This window comes from Eschrichtius robustus, chromosome 1 (assembly GCF_028021215.1).
Source record: "Eschrichtius robustus isolate mEscRob2 chromosome 1, mEscRob2.pri, whole genome shotgun sequence".
NCBI lineage: Eukaryota > Metazoa > Chordata > Mammalia > Artiodactyla > Eschrichtiidae > Eschrichtius > Eschrichtius robustus.
The window spans coordinates 118854111-118872325 of NC_090824.1; the positions used below are offsets into that span (position 1 = coordinate 118854111).

Sequence of the window (18215 nt, forward strand, 5' to 3'; positions counted from 1 at the left end):
ACAGATCTTGGGATTTGGAGATTATTGGGAAAAATAAAAGTGGGCAATCCAGGTTCTTATGAACGTAGATTCTTATTAACCTACATTCTTATGAAGAATGTAGATTCTAAAAGAGGAGGCTTCAGTTAATTCCTCAAATCTGTTTGAAAGATATCTACCTCACAAGGTAGTGATGAGACCTCAGTGAGCTTATGTATGTCAAAGGCTTAGCATGGTCAATTAATGTCAGTTCCTTTTGTGATGTACTTTTGTTATATATTCTAACATTTTTATTCTGAGAATAAGAAGCTTGGACTGTTTTCCTTCAACATATTGAACAGATACTTAATTATTTGTGCTGTCAAATGAAGTAATTATTTTCATGTGGTTTTATATGATAATCAATCTGCTGCTTTTTGCATGGAGCAGATCATGTTCCTGGTGTGTAGTATAGGAAATTATTTAGTGATTAAACAATGAAGTATCAGCTGTACTGAACCAAATGTCTTCTCTGCATTGGTGATACCATGAAATCTTATTAAGCTTAGACTTTTCTGAGTTCTTGCTCTGTAAATATTTTCTTCATTTTCCACTAACCCTACCTTGCTCTCTTAGATCACTTTTCCTCAGTATCTTCCTTCCCAGTTTGGAATTTTACAGTCTTCTCTTGGGTGTCCATATTTTAGTTTGTGGGCTGTTCACATGAAAATCCTTTTTTCTCCCACTTTTTTAAACTTATGAAGCATTTATTGAGATTTCACTATTTTCTAGTCACTGGCATTAGTTGGGCAAAATGAAAATGATCAGTCCACATTTCCTGGGCAAAAGGAGTGCTCCTTCTCATGAGAAAAACAGATTGTTATACCACAGAATGATAGAAGTTGTAGTAATGAAGGCCCAGGGAGAGTAGAAGCACAAAAGTATAAGCAATACTTGGTAATAAAACCTCCAGAGCATATCAAGTGAAAATGATGTTTTGTAATACAAAGAACAGAGGACTGATGAGTTACTTATTCTGGACTTAATTCCTAACATGTAAAACAAAAAATTTTGAGCACTATCAGGGTTTCTAGAACTGGGCTCAATAGGTTATTAATAAACAATATGTAAATACAGAGCTCTGTGGTCCAATATATTTATGTATTATTGAGATAAAGAAAATTAGATAGATTTCCTTGTTGGTATTAGGTGTCTCAGTTTTTAATATTATTGTAAATTATAAATCTTTAAGAAAGGAATAGAATATACTTCTTCTCACATTTTTTTTCCTACCGTGGAATCCTTCTGTGTTACCTATGAATTGTTTGACTGATAGTAACAGTCTCAAGAAATAGTAAATTAGACAACTTATACACTTAACTATTAATTTAAATCTGTGATCCATTGCAAGTTCATTTTTGGTTAAGTATAAACTCAGGGTCAAAATTGATTTTTTTTTTTTTTTTTTTTGCATAAGAGTATCCAGTTTTGTTGGCACTGTTTGTTGAAAAGATTGTCCTTTTCCCCATTGAATTCCCCTGTTATCTCTGTTGAAAATCAATTAACTGTGTATGTGAGGATCAATTTCTGAACTCTCTTTTCTGTTCCATTGATTTTTTTTAAACCTTTACATCGATACCATATTATCTTGATCACTGTACCTTAAAATACATCTTGATATCAAGTAGTGTAAGTCATCCAACCTTATTTATTCTGTTTCAAAATTGTTTTTCCTATTCTAGGTACATTGCATATACACTGAAACATTTTCAACCAGCGTATCCGTTTCTAGAAAATCTTCTGGGATTTTGGTTGGGATTGCATAGACTCTCATCAGTTTAAGGGGAACTGATATTTTAGCAATGTGGAATCTTCTGATCAGTGACTATGGTATAACTTTCTCTTATGTCTTCTTTAATTTCTGTTAGTAATGTTTTATAGTTTTCAGTGAACACATATTACACATCTTTAGTTTATCACTAAATAATTTTTGATGCTGTTATAAATTTCAATTTCTGGTTGTTCATGCCTTATATAAAAACTATAATAGGTTTTGGTATATTGACCTTGTATCCTGCACCTTGCTAAACTCACTAGCTGTAGTAGTTTTTTTGTACATGCTGGAGGATTTTCTCTTTGGATAATGAGAATTTAACTTTTTCTTTTCCAATCTGGACTTTTCCCCTTTATTGAATTGGTTATGATTTCTTGTACAGTGTTGAATAGAAGTGATAAGAGTGGATAGCTTTGCCCTGTTCTTGATGTTTGGAAAAACAACCAGTCTTCCACCATTAAGCATGACATTAGTTATATGTTTCATTCATGTGATTTATTAGATTGAGGAAATTTCCTTTTATCCCTAATTTGTTGAGAGTATTTATCAAAAGTGGGTGTTGGATTTTATTAAAATAATTTTTTGCATCCATTGAGGTGGTCATATGGATTTTCTTTTGTAGTGTGTTGCTGTGGGATTATATTGATTACTATTTTTAATTTTAAACCAACCTTGCATTCCTGAGATAAATAGCACTGGATTACTATGTGTTGTTCTTTTATATATTGTTGAATTCAATTTGCTAAAATGTTGTTAAGAATTTTTATATTTGAGTAATACTGATCTGTATGATTTTTTTTCCTTGTGCTGTCAGTCAGAATTTGATATCATGATAATACTGGCTTCAAAGAATGAGTTGAGAATTATTACTTCTATTTTAATTTTTTGGCAGAATTTATGTAATGTTGGTATTATTTCCTCCTTAAATATTTGGTAGAATTTACCAGTGAAGATATGTGGGCCTAGATTTTTCTTTGGGAGATGGCTTTTAATTTTAACTTTATTAGTAGATAAGAACTATTCAGTTTTTTTTCTTGAGTGAGCTTTGTTAGTTTGTGTATTTTAAGAAATATGTCCATTTGTCCATTTCATCTAAGTTGAATTTATTGGCATAAAGTTGTTCATAATAATTCTCTATTACCTTTTAAATATTTATATTAGTTATCTCTTGCTATAATAACAAATTACTGCAATTTTAGTGGCTTAAAATAGTACACATTATGGACTCACAGTTTCTGTGGGTGAGGAATTAGGTATAGCTTAGCTTGGTCCTTTGCTTCAGGGTCTTTTATAAGACTGTAAGCAAAGTATTGGCCAGAACTAGGGCCCCATCTGAAAGACTGATTGGGGAAGGATCTGCTTCCAAGATCATGTGTTTTTTGGCAGGATTCAGTTCCTTTTGGTTCGTTGAACTAAGGATCAAAGTCCCCTGTTGGCTGGAAGCTGCCCTCACTATCTTGCCAGCTGGGCCTTTCCGTCATGGCAGCTTACTTCATCGTAGCCATCAAGGGAAGAGGGGTCTGCTAGGAAGATAGAAGGCACAGTATTATGAAGCCTAATTATGGAAATGGCATCCCATCACTTTTGCAATATTCTGTTGATTGGAAGCAAGTCGCTAGGCCAGGTCACACTGAAGAGGAATGGCTTATATAGGGGTATGAATACCAGAAGACATAGATCATTGAGGGCCATCTTAGAGTCTGCCTGGCACAGCATTTGTAGGATCTGTAGTTAAAATCCCTACCTCATTCCTGATATTGGTGAATTGTTTCTTTTTCTCCTGATCAGTATGGCTAGAGGCTTATCTCTTTTACTGACATTCTCGAAGAACTAGTTTTTGTTTCTTTGGTTTTCTCAATTGTTTTTCTGCTTTCAATATGTTTGACTTCTACTCTTACCTTTACTTTGAGTTTAGTTTGCTCTTTGTTTTTTAGTTTCTTAAGGTGGAAGTTGTGGTCATTGATTCGAGATCTTTCATCTTTTCTAACAGGCATTTTAGTACTATAAATTTTCCTCTGACCATGGTGTTACCTGCATCCCACAATTATTCCTATTTTGTGTTTTCATTTCATTCAGTTCAAAATACTTTATAATTTTGTTACCGAATGAATCGGGTCCCGCCACCTCCCACTTACAAAATCAGTTACGTACTCACAAACAGTAGAAAAGAAAGGTGCTCTTAATCAGAATGCCGGCAATCTGGGCAGATGGTGGACTCGGCATCCGCCACAAACCACCTCCGAAGGTTCTGCTCAGCCATGAAACTTTTAAAGAGAAGGAGGGAAGTAATCCAGTTAATCATTGAGATAGGGGGGTCAGAGTCATCACCATCCCCCCACTGCTCGCAGGCTCATTGACTTCTTGTGATCTTCCTCTAGATGTTATCTTGTTCACAAAGTTTGTTCGGGAGATGACTGAAGGGGAAGCTAAGGGAGAGATCTGGTCATCTTCATTTCTACATTTCATTGCTTATTCATTTCTACTTCTTTGATCTATGGAAAGAACTGACAAGTTAGGCAAGGTATTGTGTGATTAAAAGATTTGAAAGGTGTGCTTGGGCCAGAAATGAGTAGAACATGGTGGCACCTGGTTTAAAAGTTAGTTACAATATAGCTTTGCTAAAGTGACAAGAAAAGGGGCTTCCTGCTGAGGGTGGTTTCCTGCAAAGAGCTGCTTACAAATCCCCACTTGTCAGAACATCATTCCATTTCTGTGGGGTTAGGGGTGAAGGTCTGTCTTTTGTAACTTCTTCATGCTGGCATAGAGTGCTATAGTCTCAGAGTGGAGGGTGTCAACATGGGTCTGTAGCATCTCTGCTGATAATTTTAGTTGTCTGCTTACATATACAGGTAGAGAAAGCTACAATTACTTTGATGCCCACAAAGATATAGATTATTATGAGCAATAATGTTAACCCCATTCTCTTGAGGCCAGTTCTTGGAATTGTGCTAGCCATAGATTCAATACTGCTCAAGCTGGAGCAGCTTATGTCATGGCTACAGTCTGGTCATCATGCAGTTAGCTTTTTTCCTGTGGTGGCAGTTATAGTATCTGTAAAACAATTCAGGAGTGTGCATCAGACACTGAGTCTGTGACTCTGTTGTCCTAATCATTAACTGCTCGGTTTTGTACTTGGGGCGGGGGGTGGGGTGTGGTCCTGCTCTGTTCCAGTTTTCCTATTGCTTTCTTCCTTGACCCTTGGGTTATTTACAGTTATATTGTTTAATTTTGAAATATTTGGAGATTCTGTAGATATGTTTTTATTATTGATATTTAATTTATTCCATTGTAGCCAGAGTACATGCTTTAGTTCTTTGTGTAAATCTGTATTTCTGTCTGGTGTTATTTTCCTTTTGACTGAAGAACTTCCTTTAACATTCCTCATTGTGTAGGTCTGGTGCTGATAAGTTTTTCATGTTCCATGTGTCTGAAATATTCTTAATTTTTTGTACAAGGTATAGAGTTCTAAGTTACCATCTCTTTTCCCTCCTCTCCTTCTTCCTTTTCCTCCTCTTCTCCCTGTCTTCTGCCTCTCCCCTTCCCCCCAGCAATCATAGGATTCACTTTGTTTCCCCTCTCTCAGGGATCACTGTCCTGCACTGACCATGTCCAATGTCTCAGAACTCTTGCTTAATGTATTTTGTTTATTTATTTTTTTTATTGTTTCAAGTGTGAGGGTTAATCTGGTCTGTTACTCCATCTTGTCTGGAAGTGGAAGTGGAAATGTAGTTTTTAGTTAAGCTAGTCTGACAGGGACCATGGATTTGCTTCATCAGTAGGAGCCCTATGAGTAGCACGTTATAAATGAATGGAGAAGTGAAGCCAGCACTATTAGCTTTTCCTGCACAATACTGAAAGTACTGGCTTATTCAAGAGATCTTTGGAATTTTGATACCCTGTTTCACTATTGTGTTTAAAAAAAAATTAAAAAAAAAATTAGTGGCTAACATTAAGTCATCTGCTATCATAGTTCCCAAGTTTAAATCAGTTCTCTACCACTCTCTGACCTTGGGAAAGTTATTTAAATTCTTTAGGATAAAATTTCCTCATCTATGAGATGGAGAAAATATGGTATCGATATATAGTTTAAATTAACTGATATAATACCTGACAGCCCTTAACACAGTGCTAGCATATGGTAGTCACTCAGTAAAAATTAGCTGTGATGCTTATGATGCCACCAGAGGCGTGCTTATTGACATTTTTGTTTTCCAGTTATCAACGTTTCATTTTGCCTTAGGGCATTCTTAGCAACTCTTAATGCAGTATTTCTTCTGCCTTAATGGCACTGCTTATTCTGCTTTGAAGCTGTGCTGGTATATTGCCATATTCTAAACTACACCCAACCCAGGAAGTTTAACTTGGAAGTTGGCAGACTGGCTTGGGCTTCTTTTAAAATATCACTGGTCGTGCCAACTTGTCCCTTAAACTAATAGGGAATCTAATATTAGTAATTAAGCCTTTGGAAGCTATAATGTGAAACATATGAGGCTCAGACTTCATACAAAAGTTACTCAGTTTATTAAAACATTTTCAAGTATTGTCTCTTTCTTCTTCCAAACTGTGAGCTCCTTGAAGGCAAAGACTGTTTTATTCATCCTTGTATTCTGGCACTTAGCACAGTGCCTGATACATTACTGGCATTAGTACTTACATATACATATGCATTGTCACACTTCCGCATGCACATTTTGACCTCTTTAATTTCATAAGTAACTAGATTAAAATGATATGAAAAGACAGGTAAAAGAAAAAAGAGGTAGTTATAGGGAAGAGGAAAATAAGAAGAAAGTCAAGAGGAGTAGAGACAAGAAGATCCCCTCTCAGAAGTGTTGATAAACACACCTGTTGGCATCTACAGTAGAACTTAATAGTACACACTGAAAACATAAGAACTCAAAGCAGACAGGCAGAAAAAAGAGAAAAATCAATTTAAGGTACTACTATGAATGAAATTGTCACATTGGTTCAAGTAGATGATAATTCAGTTTCTGCCACTATTAGCCATGATATCTAAGTGGCACATCTCCCGATCTCTCTTAGGAGGTATATAAAAAAAGACTGGTAGTACTGTGAACTAGTACTGATTATCAAAGAAATGCTGGTCTCCTATTTTTCTCAGTATCCAAAAATTTTATATGATGTGCAAATGTGCTTATCTAATCTTATATTTTTTAAGTATCTGAAAAATTTGTACTGGGTGCAAATATAGTAAAACAGTATCGATTTAGACTAAATGTCTGAATTACAGTATAATTTTACTTTTAAGGAAATAACTATGTTGTTCTTTTTACTTTTAATTATGTGTATTAGCTAGAAGTATTCTAAGAAATTAATACCACTTAAATTTCCTTGTCAGTTTCATTTAACTAGATATGTAGAATACACATACACATATCAGAGCCAAGTTTTTCTCTAATAATAGATAGCTATTTGTTTGATTGCAACTTGATGAAGTTGCTGGTTTGTGTTTGATTACCATGTTGCATGAAGAATACTGTCCTTATGCAATAGAATCATGGTCATGGAGTGAGATGCTTCCACTGAGAAGCATTCAAAGCTCATACTAACTGAGGGAACAATAGATTCACCTCTGCTTCTCATACTCACTCTAGGGTGCATGCTTTTCTTAGTAGAATGAAAGAGGGGTGGAACTGTTTTTAGTACATTAATTATTTTTCTGCTTTCTTTTTAATGAATTCACATAATTTGGTTAGATAAATATATGTATGATATGGGTAAATTATGATATCTAGACATTTGAGTAGCCACACAAGTCCTGCTTTTAGTGATTAAAGAAAGTTGATTTGCTCATATTCAAATCTAGTATATGTTTTTCAAATTGATGAATGAGTGCTCCCCGAAGGGGTCACTCGTCAGCAGTATGTTGGAGTTACTCAGAGAGAGGCCTTGCTGGTTAGGCAACTGATGGAAAAGGAGATAGCTTCACGTGCTGATTCTTAAAAGCAAGGAGGTTGACAACATGCAAAAGTGAGTAATGGGTCTTTATAAAAGTGCCGTGAAAAGGGAGGGTAATGTATTTAGAATTTAATTCCTTTGATCTCCATAGCAGTAAAGGCTAATCTAGAAGAGAAAAGTTTCTTTACATACAGCTTTGAAGTGTTAACATATGGATGGGAAATACAGTGATTCTAAAGCTGCAGTTGTAGGATATTTATAGACAAATATAATTTTTAAAATGCTTTCTTAAATTAAGAAAGAGAAGCTTTGTCAGAAATATTTTAAATGCTTTGTCAAACTAAAAAATTCTAAAGTTAAAAATGAGGGATTGTTCAAAATCCAAGAAAAACTTGCTGAGTTCTTTCTCTAAGCTACTCATTTGATATTGAAGTCTCTGCTAAGAGGACCAGGCTTAGTTTTCAGAAGCCCATTTATCATTAAAAAGTCATCTCTAAAAGTTAGGTTTTGTTTATCAGATATTTTCAGAGTAGTTACACCTGCCTCTCATATCTGATGGTGATGCCTTTCTGCTTTTCACAGGAAGTCCTGACATTTCAGCTGCTGCGAACACTGCAAGAAAAACTGTATAGATCAGAAAACAGGGGCACTACCATCCTTTGGTATTACGTAGAAATAAAAATTTCTTTTTTGCCCTTTCTTTGTTGGAATATCCATATGGTACCTGTGATCCTCTAGCCAGGTAACCACCATGGGCTTTGAAGATCTAGGAACTGAAGAAGGGGACGATGGGTTTGTGTATAACTAATCCTTTTACATTCAGTTGCTATATCTGGGTAGCTTCATTGCTGCAGAACAAATCACAAATTCCCTAAGGAAGACTAGATGCCTCATCTGATACTTTTTCTCTGGTTGAGCCTCAGGTTGAAGTTGGATTTCAGGCTGTTACCCTAAAGATTTTTATCTCTGTGGGAATATATATGTATATTTTTTTGCAATTTTCAGTGCCTAACAACGAGGTCATTCAGATGTCCCCTTTAGTTTATTGGAATGGAGTTACATAGTTTTTCTCTAGAATTTTTCTCCCCATTTTGTTATAATGAATAATAATTCTTAACTGTAATTGCCAAGTTATTATCATAAACTCCATCTTACAGGAGGGAACTCAACTACTGGTCCTAATGGTAGAAATTTCCTTCTAGGTTTGTTGGAGCCTCTGTTTGCATTCTCTGTAGGAATTATGTCAACATCACAGAAGATTGCTGCAGTTTATTACCACCTTGGGCAAGGGGAATGTTCTTCAGGAGGAATGAATGCCTGTACTTGATATCCACTTACCAAAGGAGATTTTCCATTTCCCATTTTGTTTGCTTTTTCTCCATCACAATCCATGGGTTCAAAAAGTTCTCAAAAGCTCTTTTGACTGTCCCTATTATTTTGAGCACCACTAGCCAAATTAGGTGGTTTAAAATTTTTTTTTGTTTTTCTATTTTCCTGGCTCTATTCCTTTATCACCTATGTTTGAGTAAATACACTCTTCATTTTGTGTGGCTGCAGCCTATCATTGAGCCATTCAGTTCACAGTAATTCCAGGGAGGAACAATTATTTCTGGAGAGACAGCATTGCATGATGGGATGGAGTCAGACTGCCTCGGTTTAAATTCCCATCCTGCTACTTACTGTTATATACCAGGTGAATTATGTAAAATTTCTGTGCCTATTTCCTTATCTATAGCATGGGAATAATAGTTCATGGGGTTGTAAGGATAATGAGTGAAGCCCTTAACTCAAGTTCTGGCAAGTAGTACCATTAAATGTATGCTGATGCTATTATTAATGCAGGCATAGAAAACCTTAAATCAGATAAATTGAATGAAGACTGGATTACTCCTAGAAGGAATCGCTGACCCTTCAACTATGGCTTATTTGTTTTCATCTTTAGGGAAATAAGTCTCGGCCAGTGGTTCAGCACCCATATGAACCAGTTAGCAAAAGAACATTGTTTCACTATTATACTTTTAATTCAGATTTACTCTTAAAAATGAGTGGCTTTAGTCATAGGGGCAGGAAGAGGTAGTGTAAGTGATGCGTGGTACGTATCACCATGGCTCATTACAGAATCCAAAAGTGTGGTCCTAAGTGTCCTATCCTGTGGTCCTAAGATATGCAGTGTTGTTTTAATCATGAACTATGAATTATTGTGTCTGTGAGTCAGATTCTAAAAATCAGCATCGGCCAACACTGTTGCCATGGCTCTAAGAGCCTATACAACACTGGGCATCAAGACAAGATACTGGCAACAAACTAAAATATCTTACTTCTGTCAAATTTTGCTGTATCAACACCTGGTATAATGACTGCAGTTTTAATTATAGAACCTTAAGATGAACTAAGGAGCCTAATGAAGATTAACTCATTTAACAAATATGTCTTGAACATTTATTATGGTGAAGGATTGCCTTTGCACCCAGGTCAGACTATTTCAGATAAGAATATAGCTACATAAGGGTTAATGAACTAATAAGGAAATGTAATGCTGATTGCTTTGCTTTTTGCCTACTGGAAAGTGCATCACAAATTAGATACAGCTTGTAAGTGGACTTTGGAAGCTTTCTGTCAGAAGTTTGGGGTTGTCTATGGAGAACTTTCTGATTCTGTAAGAGATTTTTTTTCCTAAACAATAATACATTTCTATTCTAGAGAATAGTTTAGTAATATCTAGTAAATTTAAAGTTGTGTATGCTCTGTAAGCCGGTGATGTTACTCCTAGGTATTAACCCCTAAAAAGTTTCACGTAACTTCTCATATGTGTACAGAGAGACATATTACTAAAGTGTTTATAGCAGCCTTGTTTGTAGTAGTGGAAAAGCTAAATGTCATCAAAAGGGGGCTGGGAAGAAAAATTGTGGTATTTTTATAAATAGAACATTATACAGTAGTGACATGTATTTACCAGTGTTAACACTTTTCCAACATATCAGTCTTACATATTGACTGTTAAGTGAGTATAGAAAAAAGTATACTATTTAGATAACATTTTAAAACATGCAGAGTGGTGCTCTGTTTAGTTAGAGAATATGCATATTTAATAAAAGTATTAAGTAATGCATGAAAATGATTTTTAAAAGAATAAGTTTAAGATAGTGTTTACTTCTGAGGGGAATTTGGGAGAATTCCATAGGGTTTTAAACTATACTGGCAATGTTTTATTTCATGAGTTGTGGATACATGGCTGTTTATTACATACATTTTTATATGTTCGAACTATTTTAGAAACATTTAAAAATTGGAAGAAAATGTGTCAAAATGTTGTTTGCATTTCAGTTGAGGTAAAATGGAGTCTTTTTTTTTCTTACATAGTTGATGCTGTTTCTTTACATTTCCAGTTTTCTACAATGAGAGTATGTTATTTCAATCATATTAAAGGAAAAAACTGAGAAACTGTATTTTTCAGAAAAACAATAAATGGTTTTCATAGAAATTTTAGGAGATGATAGGCAAGTAAGATAAAAAAGTTATAAACTTGTTACAATTTTCTAGTCTTTTTCCTATAAATTTTATAGAGGTTAAATATTATTATACTATGTACCAATTAATTTTTGTTCTAATTTTTCCCACCTAATATTATAAAATAAATGTTTAACATATAGGACTGGTATTTTAGAAATTATTTTAAAATATGCTATTGTACTGAATGTAAGAACATTGCTTTGCTCAGTGGCTGGTATCGTATCATGTCTTCTTACAGTTATTTATTGCTTCTTAATGCATGGGTTTTAATAAACTTATGTTATTCCTAGGTTTGATTTATTTGAATTGATTTCACGAATATCAGCAAATATTTTAAAGTATTTATTGAGCAGTTTTATGTTCAGTCTTAATCTGTTGACATACAGTAGTAGAAGATAAAAGGTTTAAAATATGTAAAATCTAAGGTTCTTTTGCAACAGAACCTCATTTTATCTTTCTTTTATCTAATTTTCCCTGGTTGCATATAGTGTGTGAACAGGATAGGGGAATTATGGTTTAAAAATGTGAGCTCTGTAAGACTTAATGAGGTACTTGTGGTGCAGAAGAAGAAATAATAGCGACTAATATTATTTTTCTGTATACCAGGCCACATGACTTACAAGATAATATAGGCTAGTTCTTCTCCAACTTTAGTTAGAGAATATGAATATGAATGAACCCCATAAAGCTCTTCTCAAAATACGTGTTCTGACTTTTTAGGTCTAGGATGCACTCAGACAAGTGTAAAGTCAGTATGTTTGTTTAGGAGTAAGCTAAACTAACAGGTTTCACCAATTTTGCCCACCCGCCTCTAGCAACCACCAATCTATTCTCTGTATCTATGAGCTCCGGTTGTTTGTTTTAAGATTCCATGTATCAGTGAAATCATTAGGTATTTGTCTTTCTCTGACTTACTTCACTTAGCATAATGCCCTCAAGGACCATCCATGTTGTTGAAAATGACAAGATTTCCTTCCTTTTATATGGCCGAATAGTATTCCACTGTGTGTGTGTGTGTATATATATATATATATATATATATATATATATATGCATGCATACATACACACCACATTTTCTTCATCCATGCATCCCATCCATCCATCCATCCATCCATCCATCCATCCATCCATGGACACTTAGGTTGCTTCCATGTCTTGGCTATTGTATATAATGCTGCAGTGAACATGGAGGTGCATGTATCTTTTCAAGTTAGTGTTTTCATTTCCTTCAGATAAATACCCAGAAGTGGAATTGTAGGATCATATGTTAGTTTTATTTTTAATTTTTTTGAGGAACCTCCATACTGTTTTCCATAGGGGCTGCAACAGTTTACAGTCCCATCACCAGTGCACAAGGGTTCCCTTTTCCCCACATCCTTGCCAACACTTGTTATTTCTTGTCTTCAGCCATTGTAACAGGTGTGAGGTGATAACCTCATTGTGGGTTTGATTTGCATTTCCCCAATAATTAGTGATGTTGAGCACTTTTTCATGTACCTGTTGGCCATCTGTATTCTTTCAGATCCTCTGCCCATTTTTTAATCAGATTGCTTGTGGTTTTTTGGGGTTTTTTTTACAGTTTAGCTGTATGAGTTCCTTATATGATATTAACCCCTTATCAGATATATGATGTACCAATATTTTCTCCCACTTTATAGGTTGCCTTTTCGTTTTGTTGACGGGTTCCTTTGCTTTGTGCAGAAGCTTTTTAGTTTGATATAGTTTCACCACTTGTTTATTTTTGCTTTTGTTGCCTTTGCTTTTAGTGTCAAACCCCAAAAATTATCACCAAAACCAATGTCAAGGAGCTTACCACCTATGCTTTCTTCTACGAGTTTTATGGTCTCAGGTCTTATGTTCAAGTCTTTAATCCATTTTGAGTTAGTTTTGTAATCTTTTAATAAACCTTTTATATGTGTAGTCAAGATGTTAGTTTAGGAATAAACTAAACTAACAGGTTTTCTTAAACATTTTATATATGCTGCACTACATTTTATAGTACAATTTTTAAGGTAGTTAAAAAATACAATTGTTATAAAATACAATCTCTAGTTTATTATTATATACAGCAAACAAAATTGGTCTACCAAATTACTTTAAACCATTGCCCAAAGCTTGTTCTCTTTGTTTACCTTTCTGTTGTTTGATAACAAACTATTCTTGGTCCAACATCAGTCCACAGACTGTACTTTGAGAAGGACTGACAGAGAGTATCAGAAATTTATTAGAAAGGAAGGATGTGTTAAAGAATCCGTGAGTGATTTTAAGTAATGTGATTTAAAACATGTTCAGTATTGTTTTGTAAACACTCCTATGAATTCTAATTAAAAGACAAAAGCATTAGTGAAGATTTTTAATCATGTGCAGTTTTTAAGTAACATGAGAACGCACTTTTTTTATCCTTTGCCTCATGACTTATTTTTCTCCTTTAGAAAATACATGGAATTTTTTTTAAAAAACTATGTATTAACATGACCTTTTAATAAAGCTTTTGCAGCCAAGTGTAAAGTCAGTATGTTTGTTTAGGAGTAAACTAAACTCACAGTAAGTTTTCCTCCAATTTTTCTGTATGGTACACTGTATTTCATAGTATAATTTTTTAAGATAGATAATTTTCTAATTGAGTTTACTTTTCACTATTTTAAATTCTTGTTCTAAATGGATCATCAGTTCCTGAACTGGAAGGAACTTATTAGCCTCTGTAAGTTTTGCCAGTTAATGGGAAGAAGGCAAAAATCTATACATTAGAACCCATCAAAAAATATTATGTTTCATGTCGGAATTTAGTGTCTGTAGTTTTGGGGAGAACCAGTTAATACTTGGGGCTAAAATTTTTTTAAATTAAGTGTTGTTTTCCTGTGTTCTTCCAAACATCAGTCCTTCTGGTACTGCTTATTCATAACCTTACAAACTGAAGTTGCAGCATTATTATTGATTTACATTTTTACCTTTGAATTTTATATAGAAAATAGTTACAATATAGATGGGTTAATAATTTTTAAATAAAATAATTTATTTTACTTCCTTTTGTACTTGTAGTAGAAGAATGTTTTTACTTTTTATGTATCATGTGTTAATGGATTTATGATTTTGATGTGGTCATTGCTGGAGAAATTAACATTGAAAATCTGTAAGGAGGATTGTAGATGAATTCCAAAGGCACACTCTGCTTGTAAGTTTTTATTTAAACGTAAAGAGAATATAGAATTGAACACTCTAGAAGATGGAGACCTATAATATAGAAAAAGTCTGCCAGAATTAAGTCTGTTTGCTTCTAACAGATGACATTAGCAGTTACTTGGATAAATTTGTGAATATGGTTGGCTCAAGTTAGAACTGAATCTGAGTGAACTTTTTTAGGTGATCCTTTGGGATCTCATGTTTAAAAGTATTTTTATGCACTTGTACTAAGCAGTATTTCACGTATCCATCATATTTTCTGAGCATCCTTTCCACCTCTGAAAGATTTTGATTCTTCCTGTCCTCCCACCCATGGTAATTCAAGACTTGCTCTTCAGTCTGGGGTTATAGTAATTCTGCGAAACCACTTCTTAGCGTTCATAAATAAAAAGTTATCTAGAGAGGTTATTCATCCTCTCAAGAAAAACTGAAGCTCTTAGGTGCATACAGAGTTCTGTGCTGGTTTTTTTGGAATGATAAAAAGGAGTGAAACATTGTTGCCTTTTAGGAACTTGTGGATCTCCATGACAAAACCCAGATCTATCATGAAAATTTATTATGTATTAGCACCTGACCTATTTAAGGATAACAGAACCTTAACATATTGATTATTAAGTTGCTTTTTCAGATGTAGACCTGATTCATTAACACAGAGCATTGTTCATTTTTCATTCATTCATTAAATTAACAGATTTTACTAGTCACATACTATGTGCTTGTTAACATACTTGTCACTAGTGATAGAGTAATGAGTGATATAGACACAGTCCCTGCTTTCAGGTAACAAACTATTGTGATTAGATCAACTCACTTGTCTTTTTCATGGGTGTATTTATTTATTTATTTATTTATTTATATTTTTGGCTGCATTGGGTCTTTGTTGCTGCGTGCAGGCTTTCTCTAGTTGCGGCAAGCCGGGGCTCCTCTTCATTGTGGTGCACGTGCTTTTCATTGTGGTGGCTTCTCTTGTTGCGGAGCACAGGCTCTAGGCCTGCGGGCTTCAGTAGTTGTGGTACGTGGGCTCAGTAGTTGTGGCTCACGGGCTTAGTTGCTCTGCCGCATGTGGGATCTCCCCGGACCAGGTATCGAACCCGTGTCCCCTGCATTGGCAGGTGGATTCTTAACCACCGCACCACCAGGGAAGTCCCTCATCGGTGTATTTAACTGAAAGAGACACTTTAAAGAATTTGTTTAAAAGCTATAACTTTATTTATCTAGACATTTATTTTGCTAATCTGTCATAAGTAAATAAAGAAATACAATAAGGACACTTTTTTTTTTCTCTTTTAAACTTCATTTGTTATTTCTACATATTTTTATTTTCGTTTTACTTCTCTTTTAAGTGTGACCACTCATTTATATCAGGCCTCATTCAGAGCTTTCTGGCAGCTTATGGCTATTGGCTAACTCTCTACTAGCTTTGACCGCTTCGCAGCTATAGGACTTCAATAGTTGGTGTGAAATCTTGTGGCTCTTTGAATACCAAAAATCTGTGGTTATTTGTTCAGTCCCGTTAGATAAGCTAGCACCTTATTAACTTTCTTTCTGCTAGTTATTGGGTGTTCTATGGAAATATTAACTGAACCTTTATATCTGAAGCCCTGCAGCATTTTAAGGATTTAGCAGCTGAAACCTCCCATCCATCTGTCATTTGTTCTGAGGATGTGAGAAAGAGACATGGTGCCTGACTTTTCAGAATTTGTAAGATATAACAGTCTCTGAGATGATAGTAATAATGGCTAGGGTATATTGTGTGCTTACTATTTGCCAGGTACTTTTCCAATTGCTACTACATACAATAACTCATTTAATTCTTACAACAACCTGTGAGATAAATATTGTATTATTATTATTATCCCTATTTTACAGATAAGGAAACTGAGGCAAGAAATGTTACTTTGCCTCAAGTCACACAGCTAGTATATGGCACAGATGGAGTTTAGGCCTGCCAGTCTGGCTCCAAAAATTCCACATTTATCCACTATACTGTACTGTGCAATTATAATAGTTAATTATGGTATAATTTAAATGGATAATTAAATAGGTAATTTCAATAAGTGTGAGCAGTGACATGATGGAAATGCTTGCTGCTATGGGAGCTCAGAGTGAGTTCACCCAATTTGGTAGGGTCAGGGAAAGTGTTTCTGAGAAAGTAAATCTTTATTGAAAGAGCCTTTCTCCCCATCCCTTTTTAAGTATTGAAAAGAATTGTAAAGAATATTTTAAAATAGAATTAGGCAGTGGTTTTCAAACAAAGAAATAGCCACATAGGTTAGAAAAAACATGTCTTTTCTCAACTTGGGAGCATTCTCTGGTGATTACGCCATATTTATTGGTTGGGTGAAATAAATTTTTTAAAAGCTATTTAAAGAATTAGGGGGCTTCCCTGGTGGCGCAGTGGTTGAGAATCTGCCTGCCAATGCAGGGGACACGGGTTCGAGCCCTGGTCTGGGAAGATCCCACATGCCGCGGAGCAACTGGGCCCGTGAGCCACAACTACTGAGCCTGTGCGTCTGGAGCCTGTGCTCCGCAACGAGAGAGGCCGCGGCAGCGAGAGGCCCGCGCACCGCGATGAAGAGTGGCCCCCGCTCGCCGCAACTAGAGAAAGAAAGCCCTCGCACAGAAACGAAGACCCAACAGAGCTAAAAAGATAAATAAATAAAATAAATAAATTTATTAAAAAAAAAAAAGAATTAGGCAACAAAAAAAGTTACTGTAATTTTGAGGAGACAGACAAGAGGAGAGCACTATTATGTAAATAATACTAGGTGCTTTTGTTTTGTTCGATAGAACAAAAGATTGGATTGATAATGTGCAGTGTAAATTAGTTTAAAAATGGTAACAGCTTTGATTGATTAGAGTCTGTTGTCATATTGTAAAAAGGATTAAAGTTTCTAAATTCTGTACCATAAAATGAACGTAGAGAAAAGTATGAAATACATTTTATAGAACATATTTCATAATATCAAAGCTTTTATGAAGTGTTAATGTATTCATAGGTGGGAGTATTTAAGAATTGCAGATTAAATTGTCATTTAGATATTAGATTTTAAGTGAGGTTTTTGGTACACATTAGATCTGAAACTATGACAAACTTTGTTTGTTTGTTTGTTTGGCTGAGTCCGGTCTTAGTTGTGGCATGCAGGATCTCCGTTGCAGCATGCAGGATCTTCGTTGCAGCATGCAGGATCTTTCGTGGTGGCGTGAGGGCTCTTCCTTGTGGTGCACGGGCTTCTCTCTAGTTGTGGTGCACGGGCTCTCTAGTTGTATCACGTGGGCTCCACAGCGCACAGCCTCAGTAGTTGTGGCACGTGGGCTCTGTGGTTGCGGTGAGGGTTTAGTTGCCCCGCGGTATGTGGGATCTTAGTTCCCTGACCAGAGATCAAACCCATGCCCCCTGCATTGGAAGGCGGATTCTTAACCACTGGACCACCAGGGAAGTCCCTAAAACTATGACAAACATTTTTGAGTCCAGTTTCATTGTTCCATCCTCCAGCATCAGTTTGCATCTGTGGATGAAGAACTGTTCCTCTCTAATCTTTCAGACTGTGGCTTTTCAAAAGAATTTTGTGCACTTACATGAACCTTTGAGGTTGGGAAAAAATACTCAAATTTCTATTTAATTTTTATCTTACATGAATGAAATTATGACTTACTGAAATTTGTTATATTGGTTAATAGTATATGTATATAATTTATGAGTAAATAGATATTGAGGGACCATATTCAAATCTTGCTTCTATGTGATGACACAGGTTTATAGATTCCACTGTGGGTACAATATGACAATCCCAGATTTTATTATTGGACTA

The 18215-nt window shown here is 35.2% G+C and overlaps 1 protein-coding gene across 3 annotated transcripts in view; it reads left to right on the top strand.

The window, feature by feature from the left end:
• TCF12 (transcription factor 12) overlaps positions 1-18215 on the top strand; it is a 373142-nt gene that overhangs the window by 161889 nt on the left and 193038 nt on the right. The gene's annotated exons all lie outside the window — the stretch shown is intronic.